We start from the raw sequence: 20618 nt of genomic DNA, 5'->3' as shown, positions 1-20618 counted from the left end.
AACTAGATCATTGCATGCTTAGATTTGATTTTGGGGTGTTTTATGTCACTTTTAGACTCCATTGTTGAGGCTTCTTGTATCTTGATAGTTTCAGACCTTAAGAGTTGTCCTTTTGAGATCTTAGAAGCACTTAGAATCATAAAAATCGGACCTTGATGGTCAAGCCACAACCATGCAAGTGTTTGATGGTCACAAAGTTTGTTTAAGGACCAAAATCATGTTTTGACCCCCAACCATGCATGCAAGCACATAAAGTTCATGACTTTATGGATTAGGATGTCTTAAAGGACCTAGATCTACATTCTGTACATGAGGACATAATGGACTAAGTTACAAATAGAGCCCCAAGGATGTTGGCCAGTACGTTGGGCGTAACCCTAGTACGCTGCGCGTACTGGGTCAACTTCCCGTTTTGGTCAAGGCTAGCGTTAGGGGTGAGCATAATAACCGAAAAACCGAACCATAACCAAATTAACCAATATAACTGAACCATAATAACCGAACTTAAAAACCATTGGTTCGGTTTCTAATTTTTGTTAACCGATAAAAAACGGTTCTGTTATGGTTTTATAGGTTAACCGAACCATTATTAACCGAACCGCTAACTTTATATTTTAATACATAAAAATTATGGATTATATATAAAATAATATAGTCAAACTTATTTAAGACACATTAAAATTTCAAAATATAATTCATTAATCCTCAATTATCAGGAGTCGAATGTGCAATCAAACCATCAAAGGATGATCACGCAGATCATGCAAACACACACAATTTTCCAATCATGCATTGAGTGATATTATTGATTAATGTTGTAATTCCTAATTGGTTAATTCTATAATTTGTAAACATTATTCACAATTAGTTTAATCTTCACACTCATAATCCTAATCGGAGGTTTCTCACACCGTTAATCCTAATCAAAGATTGTTTTGACTTTATAGTTCTATTTGAAGGATTTTTTTTAATTTATAATCAAAACTTTTAGGTAAGTTAAATTTTGGTTCTTCTCCACTGTGTGATATTTTAAGAATTTTTATAAAAAAATTGTCTTTTTTATTTACTGTTTTTTGACTTAATCACATTGAATGTATATAAGTGATTGTTTTTTTATCCAGATAACACGTAATATAAATATTTAGCTATTTTATTTTATAGTTTTTGATTTAATCGCTATTAACGTGTATGGATGTTTGACTTTATTTTAATGTTAATATCAATTATCAATATATGAAATTATTAGTGTCAATTTTTTTTAATGTTTTATACTTTTTATTTAATGTTTTTGATTTTGAATGTGACTATGTGTTATCTCACTTTGAGTATCAAAGGTACATATTTTATTCTATTACTATAAGCTAGGTTACAAACATCGGTGTTGAGGACTTTTTGTATTCTCTTTTCATTTTTTTATGCAACTATACTTTCATCGTTTATATTATTTTGAATATTATGGTTAACCAATATTAACCATTAACCAAAACCGTTAACCGACAAAAACCATTAATCATAACCAATATTAACCATACCCAATGGTTATCAAAATGCATTAACCAATCTTAATGGTTATGGTTCGGTTTTGACCAATAACCGAACCAAACCGCCCCATACATACCCCTAGCTAGCGTACGCTAGGCGTGTGTGCCACGTACGCAGCGTGTACGCATGCAAAGTGGTAAACTTGGGCTTTTGGGCCTTTGGACCTTGGGCCTAGATAGTTGGGCCCCATGGCCCACTGTGGAGTGGAGTTTATGGGACTAGAACTGAGACTTAAAGTAGTGGACCATATTGGGCCACTCGAAATCGTTTAATTTAGGCTAAGGATTTATTGGGCTTGTGATAAGGCCCATTGGAGGAGTTGGGCCCAATTTGGAAGATTAGGCCATTAGTGGGCCTTTAGTGGGCCATTAGTGGGTTGGGAAAGAGAATATAGGATTGGGCCTTGGGTATGGTGCAAATTAGACCAAGGGGTAAAATTGTCATTTTACCCTAAGAAGTATCATGGATTTTGACTAGTGTTGTTATGATAATGATAGCCGAGGAGTCATCCGAGCAGCTTTTAGAGATTCCTTTCCATGATATTCAACACTCAGCTTTGCGAGGTGAGTTACCTTCTTGTAGAAGCAGGTCTAAGGCCACAATGTCGGCCCACTAGTATGAGTGTTTGTTAGATGATTGTCTTTGTGATAATTGTCTAGTGTGTCACTATCTGTTATGTTTTATATGCTATTACGTTATGTGGTACTGGTAGGGGTGAAATAGTCCCCAGTTCTGGTCGAAAGGACCGAAGGGGTAGGACAACACCCATATATGCTAGGCAGTTACCGGTTAAAAGAGACCGAAGGGGTAGGATAGTACCCATGTACGTTAGGCAGTTACCGGTTGAAAGAGACCGAAGGGGTTGGCCAGAACCCAAATATGCTACACAATTACCGGTTGAAAGAGACCGAAGGGGTAGGCCAGCACCTAGATATGCTAGGCAGTTACCGGTTGAAAGAGACCGAAGGGGTAGGCTAGCACCTAGATATGCTAGGCAGTATGTTATTGTTTAGTATGTGGTATGATGGGGGAACTCACTAAGCTTCGTGCTTATAGTTTTCAGTTTTGGTTTCAGGTGCTTCCTCTTAGAATGGGAAAGGAGTCGGCTTGACTGCAATGCATCACACTGGGATTTCCGCACATATGATCTTTGGGATTTATACTCTAACATTGTTTTATCATGACATGTTTTGATTGTGGATACTTTGTTTTATTATGAGTTGATACTATGATTGTTTCCAGACAAATACAATTAATAAATTAAAAATGAAATTTTTGGTGATGATTTTTGAGGAAACGCTTTCACCAAGAAAGATTTTGAAGATAGCATTGTGTAATTTGGATTTCTCAGATTCAACTATGATTACGACATCCCTCTTCATAGTTGGAATTGTGGGAAATGGCAAATGGATCTGAAGGAGAGAAACCTTATGACACTTAGATTTTTATTGTGTATGTGATCTTATCCATGTGAATTTTTCATAACCATAATCACAACATAATGTTAGTGACAAATCCAAACTCTTATAGACAAGACTTGTTCTTCTTAATTTTTTGCCATTAAGGGTCCCACCATTGCTTCCAAGTTATTGAGCAGCTCACCCATACAATTCAATGTACTTTCCATTGATCAAGGTGCCTTGCCCCTATGCAATCTATTGAGAACTCATAGAACTCACATGCATAGTTGACTAAACTGGAATGACACAGAAATGAGAATATGTCAACACGATAGGTTAGAAATCTCAAGTCGTGTGCTAGTGATTATTGATTAGGTTTATTCTTGATTAGTTCTTGAAAACTTTTTCAAGATCATATAGACTCCCACTGACCTCTTGACATATACGATTCTCTTGTCAAGAAACATTCCTTGACAAAACAAATATTCAAGAGTTAGTGCGAAATTCTATCAAGACTAACACTCAACTTCATTTGTTCTAGTTGGTCTTTGTCTTCTTCAAGACATCAGAACTTACAAATTTCAAATGTGTAGGAATAAGAAAACTTTCTCTATTACACATTTAAGTGTTATAAACCTACTTAAGACGTGCCACTCGATGTCACAATCTTAACTTTAATATTCGATATTGGAACGAAGTATGATTCATCTTAATGACTCAACCACTACAACAATTCCCGATTCCTCTTCTTAGCTAAATTAGTGCACTAAGGTGTCCTTAGAGGATGAATTTTAATAAGGTTCTTATAATTATCAAGATGAGCATAAAACACGGTACAAAAGTACTCTCCCTTCTTAGATTGGAGAAACTTTTTATCTTTCTGCCCAATTGATTCTTCTTATTTGTTCTGCTATTATTGAGACTTTTCAATAATTCATAATTATACTTAGTCTTGTAAGCATAACCATATTTACTAAGCCTTGAGTAAATCATGACGAATAATTTTATTGTTATTTATGGTAGAGTTGACTAGCGCACAACATGGTGTACCAGACCTTCTAGTCCTTCACTTGACTCTTTGTCAAGGAATTAGTCTTAAAATTTCTAAGTATCAAGATTTCCATACATCACATGATTCAAATCATATGATTCCAAGATTCTATCCAATTGAAACTTGGGCGATGTGAATCTTTCCTTACTTAGAAAAATACCATAAATAATATAACCAAGAATCTCATCCACTTAATATTGCTTATAATAGAAACACATAGACATCAATTCTCATAATTGCCATCGCAAGGAAATATAAATAAGTCAAAATCAAAATTTTATTTTATTGCAGAAAAATATATCCTTACAACGCAAATTAAAACTATGTTATTACATATCTCTAAGCAATCTATCGTAACTCTAAGTAGCAGCTTAAAATCCAATCATCGAATCCATGCGATCATAATCCATTTCTTTGCGATCAGACTCAGCTTGCTCCTTCCATTAAGCTTCCTTTCTTTTCTTCGATCCTTTAAAACAACAAATGTAGTCTTATAACATCATGTTATTAAGAATCTCCAAATAGGAACTTAATGGAGTCAGATAGTGGAATTTTCCTAAAGCAGAGTCATACATCTTGACTCTCCCATCTCTTAGATCTCTCAGGTAGTCAAGGCAACTTCGTAACCAATGCCCTTTCTTTTTGGCAGTAGAAACATATGGATTCTTCTGGAATGGTACACGGGACTATCTCAGACTCAGCCTTTCTCTTGCGTAGAGAAAACTTTTCCGGACTTCCAATGTTGCCATTTCCTATAGAAGGTTGGGATATTGATTTATTAGACAAAATTTGCTCGACCAGTGCACAAAATCATTTTTGATTCAGCAGCAATAAGCAAATGAGTCAAATCAGTAAGGGTCATGTCATGGTCCATCATATATTACTCTCTAAAGAACTTACCATATGATTCGGGAAGTCACTGAACAACCAACTTCCTTGAGACATTGACACCTAACAATCTTGTCAATGTGTGATTTTATCTTTAAGACGTATGTACACACAGACTTTCCATCTTTGTGTCTTATTGCCAATAGGGCTTGAGTGACCTTGAACTTTTCAAGTTTTTTAAACACGTGGGTCAGGGAGAATTATAGGAGGAGGTGGAGAGATGAAGCATGATTTCCATTTCCACAATCCAAATCGTGGAACATCATCTTCATGTGGAAAGCCTTTTTCCATCGGATTTAGGAAGACCATAGTTCTCAGACTTTGACATCTATGAAACGGGAGAAAATTCAAGTTTAGTTGATTGAGTCCTTAATAAAATACCCAAATGAGATATTAAGGCTAGGATCCAACACAACATCCTACAAATTGGAAGAGGGATGCCATAATCCAACTTGCAGAACATTTGAAGGTAAGTGAATGACGATTCACTAATTTTCCACCATAAAAACGAAAAAGGAATTTAAGTTTAAATGTATTGAAAACTCCTAGATCTTTTGAGATTCATTGAACTTTTCAATGACATGTTTAAATCTCGATAGGCCCCTCGATTTGTGACTGGGATGGCGAGGATCACAAAAGAGGGTGTGAATAACCATGCAAATATACATGATTCCCTCAATGTTACAGTCACCTATTCGATGTGTCGGTTAACCACACACGCTCCATCGGACTATGACAAACATCGAGTCACCCTTTGCCACCTTTGCTTAGAACCCAATTAGTGTGCCGGTTAACCACACACGCTCCACTAATGTCTTAGCAAGGGTACAAAGTGTAATTCCATGGAATTGCATCAATTCACTTTTGCCTAAAGTAACTAAGATTAGGAATTTTTGTAAAACATTTAGATACTTTATTATTCATCATACCTTTAATGAGGATAAGATTTGCCCTATCCTACCCGTTCGGCTAACGACCCTCCACCAATCAAGGAAGTGGTGGGTGAGAGTGGATAGCTATTAAACGACCATTTTATAGGCCATAACCTTATATCCCCCTTATAGATCGGCTTCATGAATGAGGCCTACTAACGGTAAGACTAACATTTAAGTATATATATATATATATATATATATATATATATATATATATATATATATATATATATATATAATATTAGACTTTTGATGTTATACATAGTATAAGGGTGTATTTTACACTTTTAAAATACTAGGTGGTTAAATTTTATAAATTACACTTTTAATTTAATTAAATATAAACCATATCATTATGGATTTATTAACTCTCTTTTAATTATACACTTAATTAATTTAATAAAACCATAAGGTGTAATTTGAACTTTTCAAAATTAGGGTTTTAGAATTTAGACTTTCAAAAATTAAACTCTTAATCAAACAATTTAAATCCCAAAACTTGAGGGCAAGTTTTGAAACTTTTCAAAACAATTAGGTTTTAATTATATTTAAAATTTTTGAAAAATCAAACTTTTTAATTTTTAAAATCTTAAATATTAAAACATTTATTTAATAATTATCCAAAATTAAACAATTATTTTGAATTATTAAATCTTGTAGGATATCTATTAAATTAAACAATTGATTTAACCTAATCCCTTAAATCCCCTAAAATTCGAAATTATGGGATGGGATAATTCAAAATCTTAATTACCAAATTTAAACACGTAAAAGATAATTACAAGATATGGCATTATCCAAATCCCTAGAATTTAGGATCTAATCTTGGGGAAGGTGGCAATTTCGAAATTCAAGGGTTGGATAACCCTAGAATTCGAAATCTTGGAGGCTAAGGAAAGGGTTTGGGAAACCCTAACCAAACTTCGAAATTTAAGGCTTATGAACCCTAAATTCGAAAATCATGCCTTCAGGGTTTATTGGCAATAAACCCTAATATGTCAAATTCATACTTTTATATAGAAAACTAATTGAAAACAAAAAACTAATGTCTCTGATACCACTGATAGGTTTATTACAAACAATCCTATGTGTGCATGCAACCCTAGAGTTGGATCTCTATTATCACTATTAGTTATACAACATTATGAACACATAAGGAAACCTAATATGCTTCTAGCAATTTCGAAAATCACAAGGAAGGATGAAATACATACCTCTTGTTGTTATGCTGTAATAACAACTTGTTTCTTGAATTTTCTTGTCTTTGAAAGCAAGTACCACAAGTGTAGTACCTCTAATGGCTCACAAACACCAAGAGCAAATGGAGAGGCAAGAGAGAGAGAGGGGGGAGGTATGAAATTCGGCTCTAGGAACCCTAGGTATCAAGGCATGGACGAATTTCATATGCCAAGGGGTGTTTATATAGGTATAGGGATTAGGGTTTCAGTCCTTATCCTTATCTGGTTGCTTGCCCACCAAGCAGCCCAAAGGATAACCCTAGAAACCTTATCATGGACGAATTCTAAGGCCTTATCCCCTTGAATTCGTCCACCCTATCCTATAGGGCATCCATTGCCCTATTTTGCAACTATCACATAAGTACAGTTAAGCCCCCTAGTTTAGTTAACTTCTTTTAATCACAAAATTAATTCTTAATTAATTCTTGACAAATGTTAACTAAATAAACATGATTTCTCCTTTAATATATTATTCATATAATATATTAATAAACCATAATAACCTCTTTCTCTATTATTTCTCCAGTCAAGTTGCTTTGGCGAAGGCAACCCAAAAGGACCATGCACAGCCGGGTCAAGTACTTACCAAATATGGTTACAGGCTTAGACACTAATCCAACAAAAACTGCACCCAAAATCGTAATCGACGCATCAAAATAAACCACAATCCTCGACACCCTCGAGCAGGGTAAAAATTGACACCTCACGCAATTTGTGCCTCAAGGTCTCAAAAGTTGGCTGCTGCTCAGGTCCCCAACAAAAAGTCATGGTCTTCTTCGTCAGCCGAGTCAGAGGAACCGCTATCTTGGAGAAATCCTGAATGAATCTCTAATAGTAAGCTGCCAAACCAAGAAAACTCCAAATATCAGATGGAGACCTCGGAACTTCCCACCTCATCACTGCCTCAACCTTCACTACTAGAAAAACAGCCTTTTACGACGCTCATTGCGCGTTGTAAAAGGCTCAGACGACGCGCAAATGCGCGTCAAGGAAGGCCCTGTCATAAAGAGAGACGACGCGCAATTATGACGCGCGCTTACGACACTCAATGCGTATGAAGGAAGGCCCTGTCATAAAGGAAGACAACACGTATTCGCATGTCGTAACCTTACGATGCGCGTGTTAATGACACGCAATGCGTATCAAGAAAGCTCCTGTCAAGAAAGGCCATGTCATAAATGAAGATGACACACATTTTTGTGTATCGTAAATTTAAATGTTTAAAAAAAATAAATTTATATATTTATTAATTTTTAAATTAAATTTGCATTTAATTTCTGATAATATAAATAAAATACCATATACAAAAAATACAATCCATTGCATAATATAAAATAAAATTTCATACTCAAAAAATAAAATAAACTGTACAAATTATAATGTCATACAAAGAATCATTCAAATGTTAAAGAAAAATAATACATTGCTAACATGGGTTATACATTCCTGTAAAACTAACAAATAATCATACAACTCCGTTTCTTAATGGAAAGGAATGCCAAACATGATTACAAGTCTTCCTTAATCTTGATTACTCACCTGCTTAAGTAGAATGCTGATGTTGAGAAGGTTACCTAGCGACAGAGAAAAACACAACACCTCTCCCACAATCACAACATCATTTACAGAAAAAGGGTTGTCAATTACTTTCATTAAGACTTTCATTCAATCAAAAAAATATTAATAAAAGGGTGAAAAAAATAACTTACTTTTGATAAGTTGATCTCCCTTAGAGCAAACACAGCTAAAGCATTGAACAAGACCCTAGGACCTTAACGTGTGGTGTGGTTTACAATTTTTTAAAGCACCTTCCCACGTGACTCTTAATTATGAGATTATTCTCCTCCCAAAACCTTTCCTTTTGCTTCTTCTTCTAATCGATGTTGCACGCACAAAATTCGTATCTAACCCGCGCCAATGGCGTGGGAAACTTCTACTAGTTTTATATATAAATATATATTAGATATAGTTTCATAATATAAACAAAGTTAGTTATGTGTACCTTACTAGAATGTAAAAAGAATACCTGCTCATTAAAAAAGTGTGTTGAAACAGAATTCAGTGAGTACGAGCACAATTTATAATCTCTTTGCATAGCCTGCACAAAATAAGACAATGAATCAAAACCTTATAGTTATCCCTACATATCAACTTACTTGTTCAATAACATTTATTAGAAGAAATGACCTGAAGTAAATCAAACTGAACTCTCCCTTCCAATGTAACTTCTTTACTTTCCCTTGTACCATACTGTCTGCAACGCAAAACCAATACTAGAAAAATTCAGCATCATGAAGACCTTTCTTTATCTTAATATAAAAAAAGTTAGTTATGTTTACAGATATAACTAAGCATATGAATGGAGAAATGAACTAACCAAATATAAATGTATCTAGGCTTCTATTTGGCATGTACTCGTAAAGAAGAATATGTTCTTCTCCCCTGATGTAATATCCCAATAGTCTAACAAGATTTCAATGGTAAAGTTTAGCAATAAGCATAACCTCAATTTTGAACTCTTACAAACCTTGTCCAGAGAGGCTTGACAACTTCTTCACTGCAATTTCTTTGCCTCCTACAGGAAGCTTACCCTATAATAAATCACTTATAATTGGCTGTATTGCGACCTCTTGTGAAGAAAATTAACTGAAAATAGGCCCAAAACCACCTTGCCCAAAATCAGCTCAAAATATGTGAAAAAGCTGATTACTTTAGTAAAGCTTACATTTAACAGGGTATCAGGGAGGGAGTTTAAGCTTATGGGTTAGTGTGTACCTCAAGGATAAGTCAAAATAAAGTCTCAAGAAGAAGGATAAAAAGGTAAATGTTGTGAAGGGTATATTGGTCAGAATGCTTTGAAGAAGGCCTCAAGGTCTGTGACTATGTCTCAGGGACATAATCAAAAGGATTTGGATTGCTTTTAGTGGTAACTGTAAAAGTAAAAGAATAAGAATAAGCTCACTTAGGTGTAGGAAATAGAAAGAGAAAGGATCAGGTTTGTACACCTAGTAGGTCACCCTCACATTCTGCCCCCAGTAGTTTCATGTCCAAATAGACTGTAACTTGTAAGTTATCCAAACAGAATAAGACTTGTGTATCACAGAGAGTGGAAGATAGAAGGAAAAGTTCATAAAAGTTACCGTGTTTCCATTTGTGTGAAGGTATGTAGGATATTGGAATATATATATATATATATATATATATATATATATATATATATATATATAGAGAGAGAGAGAGAGAGAGAGAGAGAGAGACTTACCCGGTCCTAATCCTTGATAAGCATAAGAAATGAGGAAATTTCAGGTTAGAGGACCACATCGATCTTCTCTGGTCGTTCAACTATCGAATACTTGACCGCAACAACAACCGTTGCCCTGGTGAATGCAGCAGGACTAGTTGTTCGCTCCTAAAAAATTTATATTAAAAACAATTACATTTTATTAATTAATTTAAAAAATATTAAAGGTGGTTAAAAATATATATGTATACCTTGAGGGTAGGAACGAATTTTTGAAGGCTTGATGAGGGCAATTTTTCATAACACTTTTGGTCCCTGAATCAACTAAATTTATGAAAATGACCATATTGCCCTTGTATACTTTATCGCTTCTGTCTTTCATGGTCACGGTGTATAATTAAACCCCAACAGCAATCCATCTCTTTCCTAGAGAAACCCTAACCAAATTCAACCCAGTCCTATATAAATCAAACCAACCCAAAATCAAAGTTAAAGATCTAACACCAAAATTCAAAACCAAATCAAAATGTGCCTTTGTTTCGTCAAGTCTTAAGAGGCTGCTCAATCTGAACCCAACAGCAGAACCTAAAACCAAAGCCATGCTTTTTTAATTTTTGTAACTCCAAAAAGAAAATAAAAAATAGAAAACTAACCTGTTGCAGTTCCTTGGTTGAAAGCATTTCCAAGAGAAAAATTTGTTAGCCGCACTCTCCTCGACTTTACAGAACTCCTAATCTGATATAACCACCACCCAACATAATAAAAAATTAAGTAAAGTTTAATCCAATCTTATAGTCACTGAATAACTGCATAATTAAAGTCACATGTAATTACAAAGAACTTGCCTGTTCTACTGATAAATATACAATGTTCAGCTTATCCTTAAGTTCTGAAACCTAAATTTGCAAAAAGAACAGTAAAGTTAAAATATGGTAAATATAAGAAAGCAGGAAATGCAAAGAATAGTATCTCCTGACTTGTGCACTAAACTGCAACTTATAAGAGTAAACTATGAGTTTAGCTTCCAAATGTGGAACTTTCATTAGCTCTAAGAAGATCTGTTATACAAAAGCAAATATTAATTTTTTAAATTTCGGTCCCCAGCTTCACTGACATGCTAATGATATAAATCCAAAAGACGGGTATTATGTACCTGTTCACAATTGCCCAAATTATCGGGTTCTCCTTCATAGCCCTAAGAATATATACAAAACGTAAGTTATAGTATAAATAAAAGATGTGGGTATGTAATGCAATGTAGAAATGTAGAATGTAAATACACCTTAATTATTTCGTGTTTCCTTCTGCAGTAGCACCACTTCCATTTAGCAACAGGTATGTCTCTTGTTTATCCTCCTTCTTGAACTTGGCAATAACAAAAGTCCCATCAAAAGTTCTCCACAGCATGGGTTAGAGTACGCATCTTCATATATCAATGCAAGTGAATCATCACGCCAGCTTATTCCTCTGCTGATATTGAAAAAAAATATATGACTTTATGCCGAGGGAAAATAAAAAAGAAAAACTTACTCATAGCGAAGATCAAGCATGTGAAAGATGTTTGGGTCTTCTTCACCTCCAGCAGCCTGTGTGTAAACTATGTCACGAGGAGAAACTTCTACTTTGACATCACCTCCATCTTGTGTCTCCATCAACAGCATACCACAAATCAATCTATTTGGGAAATCTTCCACATGGGACAATAAAAGAGAAGGTTCTATGAAGCGAAGTAAGTAAATCAATCCCTTGTCGAGCTATGATTTCTTTATGATGAATGTAAGCTCCCTGAATCAAACAACAAAAAAACTCATAAAGACTCAACAAAACTAATGAATTTGAAAAACAATTGTCAAATTTAAAATGCCCAAAAAGGTTCAAACATATCCTCACCTTTACTCAGAGTTTCTTCATTGGGTAAGGAGTAAAAAATGATCGGATTGTTGTATGAATTGACCCCTGCACATGCACATGCATTATATTTTAAACAAGAAAATAACGCCATTCGTTCATATATTTATTAATTATAGCATACAAATAGAAAGTAACTCGAATGTAGCAACAAAGTTCTTCTATTACTTTAACCTCCAATACCGTACACTACAAAGATTTTCATTCCAAGAATCAGTAATCAGAACTCTCATAGATGGAATAAAGGTGGAATTGGAAAAAGGAGATATATATATATATATATATATATATATATATATATACACACACACACACCTGAATATCACTGCTATATGTAAGTTTTTCAATCACTGTCTTCTGAGCCCATTGGACAAGTAGTAACAACATCTCAGGTATGCCTTCACCACTATTTTGCCCCAAAAAGCAAAGATTTTGTTCAAAGTTCAAAACCCAGTATTCAAATGGTGTGTGAATAGTAGATCTCATAAAAAACTACCTGATAGCACTTGTGGGTACAATACTATAAGTTTCCCTTCTGTCTTTGTTCTTGCTGTACAATTCGGTATTCAATCCTTGCTCCTTGAATTCTGTAATTATCTGAAGTCACAAAGCACAAATCATGAGAAAGCCAACAAGAAAAGAAAACAGATGTCCGGTGTTGGCATCGATTATGTGAATTGCAGCACCCTGTTGGCCCTTATGTCACAACATGTCAACTTTTCCATCCTTACCCATCTTATTACCTCCATCTTTACATAGCCAAAAGATGAAAGAAATTATTTTCTACACTCACTTGAGCCTTCCATCAAACACCTCACGTGCACTTGATCATTTCACCTTAAATTAAAATTCAAACTTATAGAAATCCCACCAACAAGTACATAACACAATCAGGTAAGTAAAGAGATGAATTTAGAAAAAATTCATTCCTGGGAATGATGAAGTCGAATGCGATGATGAGAATTCGTGGAAAGTAAATGAATAGATGTTGATATTGGAGTATATATGAGAGTTGTACCTTGGAATGTTGAGCATAGACGAAAACAGATTGATATAGGAAGACGATAACATTTATTTGAAGGAGTCGATAATTCTTCCAGCCATGATCACATGTCAATCGGAGTTGAGGGCTTTAAGAACTGGAATCGGACCATAATTCTTCTGACATTTGTGTGCACAATACTCGAAATTCAGAAACCCTACATGTATAAACCACGCTTCGTGAACCCCATAGAATCGAACCTATCAGTGTTAGAATCGAACCTATCAGTTGTTGTGGAGGAAAGGGGGGGGGGAGAACGAACTAGGGTTAGAATCGAACCTATCAGTTGTTGGTACCGATTTTAGGGTTTCACATAGAACAAGAAAGAGGTGGTGATGGAGAAGATGGTAGGGCGGCGATGGATGGTAGGAATGGTGGTGATGGTCGATTGTGTTGAGGTTGCAGGTGGTGAGATGTAGCTGCGACAACCATGGTGGTGGTATGGAAGGGAACTGTAGAGAGAGAGAGAGATGGTGGTGAGTTTGATGAGGTGAGCATTCCCGTGGAAGGAGGAGACGCAAGCGGGGTTTTTAATTTTTTGGATTTCATTCCCCCCCAAAAAATGAAAACATGCGCTAATAGACTAAAATTATAAAGCGAAAGGGTAACACAACGCGCTTTTTAGGATAGGTGCCCTCCGTGTTTTTAATTTTTTTTTGTTGGATACTAATTTTAGGGCGCTCAAAAATGCGTGCCCTCTATCCTTCATATTTTCCAGAGTTGACATTATTTTTTAGGGAACGCACAAATGTGCGTCCTTTATTAGCGCGCGTCATTGTTTGCGCGTCATTAAAGGGCAGTTTTCTAGTAGTGCTTGGACAGATCAACCAGGTGTCGTTCTAGTTGACAAGGTGTCCCAGAAACTATACCTCTCACAACCAAAACTCGCACTTGGGTAACTTCTCATACAAAAACTCCCTCCTCATAGTCTCCAAAACATCCCTCAGATGCTCTTCTTGCAGCTTCTTGGTCTTGGAATAGACTAGGATATCATCAATAAACACAATTACAGACTGATCCAACATGGGTCTGCATATGCGATTCATGAGATCCATGAATGTGGTTGGAGCATTGGTGAGCCCGAAGGGCATCACCATGAACTCGTAATGGCCATATCGAGTCCAAAAAGCTCATATGCGCCACGTACAAGCCCTTAAGCGTGTACGCTTAGTGTACAAGCTGGGTACACCCCGCATACTCAGCAGTGGGCTGCAGATGTTTGGGCCTTCGGTATCGGGCTTCATCTTAGACCCTAGGAGTTTAGGGTTGTATTTTGGGCCATCGGAATATTGTTTTGGGCTAAGGGTGTTTTTGGACTTGTTTTTGATGGGTTTTGAGCATTTTAACACTCCTAAGGTGTACATGCAACCCTAAATACCTTGGATCTATGTTTTATCTATTATACATGCAAACTTGAACTTTCCAAGGTATTACCCTAACTAGCATACAAAGTTTAATACTTGGATAATAAAACAAGTTAGATAACATACCTTTTCTTGTGGCTTGTTGCTTGGACTTTCAAGAGCATAGCACCAATAGTATGAATGTCTCAAATGGAATCACACAACACCACCAAAAAAAATGAAGGAACTTGAGAAGATGTCACTTGCACTTCATAAAATCGGCTTGCCCTCTTGTGTTTCACTTATTCACTCCTTAGTGCCACTTAAGTGCCAATTTTATGAGCTAGAGGGGTTCTTATATAGTGTGGCAAACTAGGGTTACACCATGTAAACCCTAATGACTTTCTATATCCCTCATGCTCCATGGGTTAAAACCTCCATGGAGTATCCATGGGTTACTACATGGGTTTAACCCAACATGAAGAACTATGGATCATAAACCCACTTTATAAGAATGAATGATTTACCAAATCAACCCCTTATATTTAATTAGTCTCTTTTGATCACAAAATTAATTCTTGATCAATACTAATTAAATAATATGATTTCATATTAATATATTAGAACTTATAATATATTAATAAACCATAAATAACCTTTCTCAATTATCCATCCTTCATATTGTTCTGGTGCCATGCAACCCAAATAGACCATGCTACTCTCGGGTCAACTACATACCAATAATAGTTATGGGCTTAGACACATAATCTAACAATTTTGTGGGCGTTAAGTATTATGAGTTGGGCCTTTGGGCCTTAGTGCCCATTATTGTGTTTGGGCCAAGAATGATTAAGCCCATTAAGGGTAAGGTGGAGGGGGGGGATCTTGACCTTAGGAATTGGATTGGAGTTTAGGCCCATAGTCATGATTGTAACCCATTCCTAATTAGGGTAATTTGTTTATGTTCAGTGTGGGATTTCCCGGATCAGTAGCCGAGCAGTTAGTATTTATCAGCAGATCGAGGTGATTCTCCTCCCTGTATCCATGGGTCGAAGGCGCTAAGGCCAACCAACTATCCAGTTATGTAATATGCTAGTTGTTGTATTATATATTGTAACATCAAAAAAAAAGACCAAAAATTTCGTTTTTAATTATGTTACTTATAAAATAGTTTACAGAAAAACATCATCGATATCACATCAATACATAAAACCGTAATCGCATGTCTCAAAATCATATCATCAAAATAGTAATAATGTCAGAGTACAATCCCATGGATCTCAAAATGCAGAAATCATGTGTGTGCGATGCGCTGCTACAGTGCCGACTCCTTCCCCTAAGACGAAGAGGTACATGAAACCAAAACTGAAAACCGTAAGCATAAAGCTTAGTGAGTTCCCCCATTATACCACACACCACATAATGCCTATCCTTCGGTATCTTTCAACCGGTATCTGTCGGTCATAACTGGGAGTTGGACTCCCCTACGGTATCTTTCAACCAGTAATTAGGAGCTAACCTCCCCTTCGGTGTCTTTCAACCGGTAACCAGGAGCTAACCTCCCCTTCGGTATCTTTCAACCGGTAACCAGGAGTTGACCTCCCCTTCGGTATCTTTCAACCGTTAACCGGGGACTATTTCACCCCTACCACTACCACATAATAACATATCTAGAACATATTGTTAGGCATGTATAGGTTCTAACTACCTATTCAGTATCTTTCAACCAGTATCCGGGGACTATTTCACCCCTACTACTACTAACACAGATCGTAGCATCCTAGCACAATAAACATATCAGGTAGCGACAAAACTAGATAATTATCACAACGACAATCATCTATCCAATAACTCTTATTAGTGGGCTGTCATTGTGACCGTAGACCCACCTCTACTGGAAGGTAACTCACCTCCATGTCGTAAAGTGTCTGAACTGTCCTCGCTGTCGGGATCAACTCTTCTCCATTCCTTAAACTTAATTGTTAAAGATGGTCTCGAATTGATTAAAGATACAATTGTTAGGATTAGGGGTGCAGTCAGATATGTTAGGAGCTCTACGGAAAGATCTAAATTGTTTGATACTTGCCATTGTTAGGATTAGGGGTGCAGTTAGATTTGTATTGACCTTGAACAGTTATTGGAAGATGTGAAAAATATGAGGAAGGTAATATGGAAGATACACTTTTATTTATTCTTTTATTTTATGTTTCTTGTATAATATTTAATCTTCTAATTAGAATTTTTATGTTTAATTTCATTGCAGAAATCAGTCGCAATATGGAAGATACGCGTGGAGGGAATTAGTAGTTGTTGTTTTTGATGTTGGGATGTTGTTGTTTTTGTTGTTTGTTGTTTGTTGTTTGTTGTTGTTGTTGTTTGCTGTTTTGCTTGCAGTTTGCTTTTTTTGCTTGTTGTTGGTGCTGTTTTGCTTGTTGTTGGTGTTGCTTTGCTTGCTGTTTTGAAACTTGCTGAAAACTATTTTGCTATTTTGTTGTTGCTGTTTTAACTTTTGTTATTGCTGAAAATTGTTATTTTGTTATATTACTTGCTAAATTCCAATTGTGATGGCATGGTGTTTTGAGATAAGTTTTTATGATTATTTTAGTTTTATATATTGTAGTCTTAGTCTCCTATTGTTTATAAAAGTTTATTTTAATGACTATACAATAAAATGTGTAAATTATCAAGAAGCCGAGTACCCGGAACCGGAACCGGTTCTGGCGGTTCCGGGAATGGTTCCAGTTTTCTTGGAACCGATGTAGGTGGTTCCGGTTCCAATACCCAAAACCTAAGATCCGCCGGTTCTGGGAGCAGTTCCGGTTCCGACTAAAATAGTCGGGTACCCGGTTATGCTCATCCCTATCTTCAGGTCCACAACAAACCCAACTAGCTGAGTATTCTTCCAACTCAACCCACCACTCGACATCAGAAGGGGTTTTGGGGAAAAATACGACCTGACTCGCCGATTCATATGAGCGACTCGCCGAGTCCCTCTATGTCAAAAACTATTTAGTCAATTTCAGATGGTCTTAATGCATCCAAGACATAGATCTGACCTCCTAGGGTCCATATTACACGTAAAGTTACGAACTTGATGTTCATGCATGAGGTTTTGGATTAAATGGCTATAAAATGAGGTTTATATGATGCATGGGACTCCCATGGCCATAAAGTTGGCACCTTTATGCCATTGGAAGCCTCAATGGTTCCAGATCTGAAGTTAATACTCCACATTACGTTCTAAACCCGAAGGTGGCTTAGAAATGCCCTAAAAATGGCAAGATTTAAGCCTTAAAGAAGATCTAACAAATGAGAAGTCAAGGTTGAAGCTTTTTACCTCAGCCAAGCTGGAAATGCAACCAAGACTCTGGATCTACTTGCTTCTTCTGGAACCCCCCAAGCTTCCACTTCTTTCTTCAAGCTTCAAACAACCAAAAACACACAAAAATGGTTCAAGGACACTCACAAGGCTTTAGGGTTTCGAGTTAGGGCTTTTCTGGACTGTGAGAGACGATGGAGGCTGAAATGGGACAAGATAATGTGTTTAAATAGGGGGGAAACCCTAAATATTAGGGTTTCATCCAGGCAGCCCTACTCGTCGAGTAGGTTACTTAAAACTCGCATCCATAATCCAGTCTACTCGACGAGTTGGGCCTCCAACTCGTCGAGTCCCAACGTAAAACATGCGATTACTCAAATTCACAATACGTACCAGGAACCGGGTGTTACATATAGAGTAAATTACATGAATGGTCCCTATGGTTTTGTGTAATTTGTGCATTTGGTCCCTAACTTCTTTTTTTAACTCGGAAGGTCCCTATTGTTTGTTTTTGTTACGCGTTTGGTCCCTGTCTTACCTAAAAAGACTATTTTGGCCTTGATTTTTTAATTTATATTAAATAAACACACCCCCAAACCCACCCCTTACCTTACCTACCCCATAATTGTTTCCTATTTAAATAATAGTTTTTTTAGGTAACAAAGGGACCAAACACGTAACAAAAACAAATAGTAGGGACCAAACGCGTAACAAAAACAAATAGTAGGGACCTTTCGAGTTAAAAAGATAAATTAGGGACCAAGTACGCAAATTACCCTATACCATAGGGACTATTCGTGTAATTTACTCTTACATATATGTTGTGTTTGCATGATCAGGTTGAAATATACCCCAGGACGGGGCCCAATATGGCATGATGGGTTGAAATATACCCCAGGGCAGGGCCCATTATGATTTGTTTGGGTTGAAATATACCTAGGGCAGGGCCCATTATGATACGACCGATTTGAAATATACCCCATGGCAAGGCTCCAGGGCGGGGCCCATACATGTTTTTTACGTTGGAATATACCCCAGGACTTGGCCTAGTTGTATGTTTAGTATGTGATATTTCTGGGAAAACTCACTATGCTTTTGCTTACAGTTTGTATTTGTTGGATTAGTGTCTAAGTCCATAACTATAATTGTTATGTACTTGACCCGATTGGCATGGTCCATTTGGGTTGCATGACACCAGAACAATTTGGATAGACTTTTGTGAGAAAAGGATATTTATGATTTGTTACTATATTATAAGTTCTAATATATTAATATGAAATCATATTATTTAATTAGTATTGATCAAGAATTAATTTGGAATTAATTTTGTGATCAAAAGGAGACTAATTAAACATATGGGGATTGATTATGTAAATCATTCGTTCTTATATATGTGGGCTTATGATCCATAGTTCTTCATGTTGGGCCAAACCCATGGAGTAACCCATGGATACTCCATGGAGGTTTTAACCCATGGAGCATGAAGAATATGGAAAGACATGAGTTACATGGTGTAATCCTAATAGCCACAATATATAAGGACCATATGGCTCAAGAAATTGGCACTAAGGTATGTACACATGAGGGCTAGCCGATTTGAGCATAGGAACCTTTTCTCTCAAGTTATTCCAAGTTGTTGGTGATGTTTTGTGAACCATTTGAGGTGTCACATTTGAGGCACTAGGCTCTTGAGCTCCATGGAATCAAGCTACAACACAAAAGGTATGTTACTCTAACTAGTATCTTATTTGGTATTTGAGAATGCATGCTAGTTATAGGTTTAATGCCTTAGAAACCATTTGCATGTATAATTAGTGAAAACATAGATCCAAGGTATTTAGGGTTGTATGTGCACCATAGGATGTTGTAGTATACTAAAACCCTTCATTGGTATTAGAGACAAGGCTTGTTTTCAAGTTATACTTGCTGAAATAGCTTAAAAATCGAAAATTTTGGCTTTCTGGGCACTGGATTCGCCGAGTCCACTGATGGACTCACCGAGTCCATGAAGAAAATCATCCTACTCGTCGAGTAGGTTCATACACTCGACTAGTAGGAGCCCCTGACAATATATTTTCGACTTTTAAGGCTGGAATTGGACTAGAATCATTACCCTAAGCTGTTTATGAACCTATAAACCTGTTTTTGATGTGGTAATGTTCATGCTAATCCAATTTCATAGATAATTGTCAATAGATTCATGTTTTGTATTAGCTTAATGGTTAGGCTAATTACATGAAAAATGTTTGATTTGAATTATCTTGTTCTTATGAGTTGATTTATATTAATAGAAAAGTTATGTGATAATATGTTTTCAATCCAAATTAATCTAATTTTTTTTCATAATATGTGTTTTTGTAACTTGTCCTCAAGTTTAATGAAAAGACACATTTATGCTTATTAAAACTCATAAGATTTCCATAAGTTATGAAAAATGGAGAGTCTCATTTTTAAATGTTTTAAAGTCTTCCATAACTTGTCCTAAAGTTATGGAACTTGAAGAGTTTTTCATTAAAACTACTTTAAACACATAAGTTATGGAATTGAATTTTTTATGAATAGTTCAAAACTTGCCCTCAAGTTTTGGAATTTGTAAAGTTTCCCCTCATGAATACTTTAATTCCAAGTTAAACCCTTAGAAGTTTAAAAGTTAAAATTCAACCCTTATACTTTATAGTATTATAAGTTGATAATATATATATATATATATA

Source organism: Lactuca serriola, chromosome 8 (assembly GCF_051521515.1).
Source record: "Lactuca serriola cultivar US96UC23 chromosome 8, Lser_US96UC23_V15, whole genome shotgun sequence".
Taxonomy (NCBI): Eukaryota; Viridiplantae; Streptophyta; class Magnoliopsida; order Asterales; family Asteraceae; genus Lactuca; species Lactuca serriola.
Note: the sequence above shows the minus strand (reverse complement) of the source record.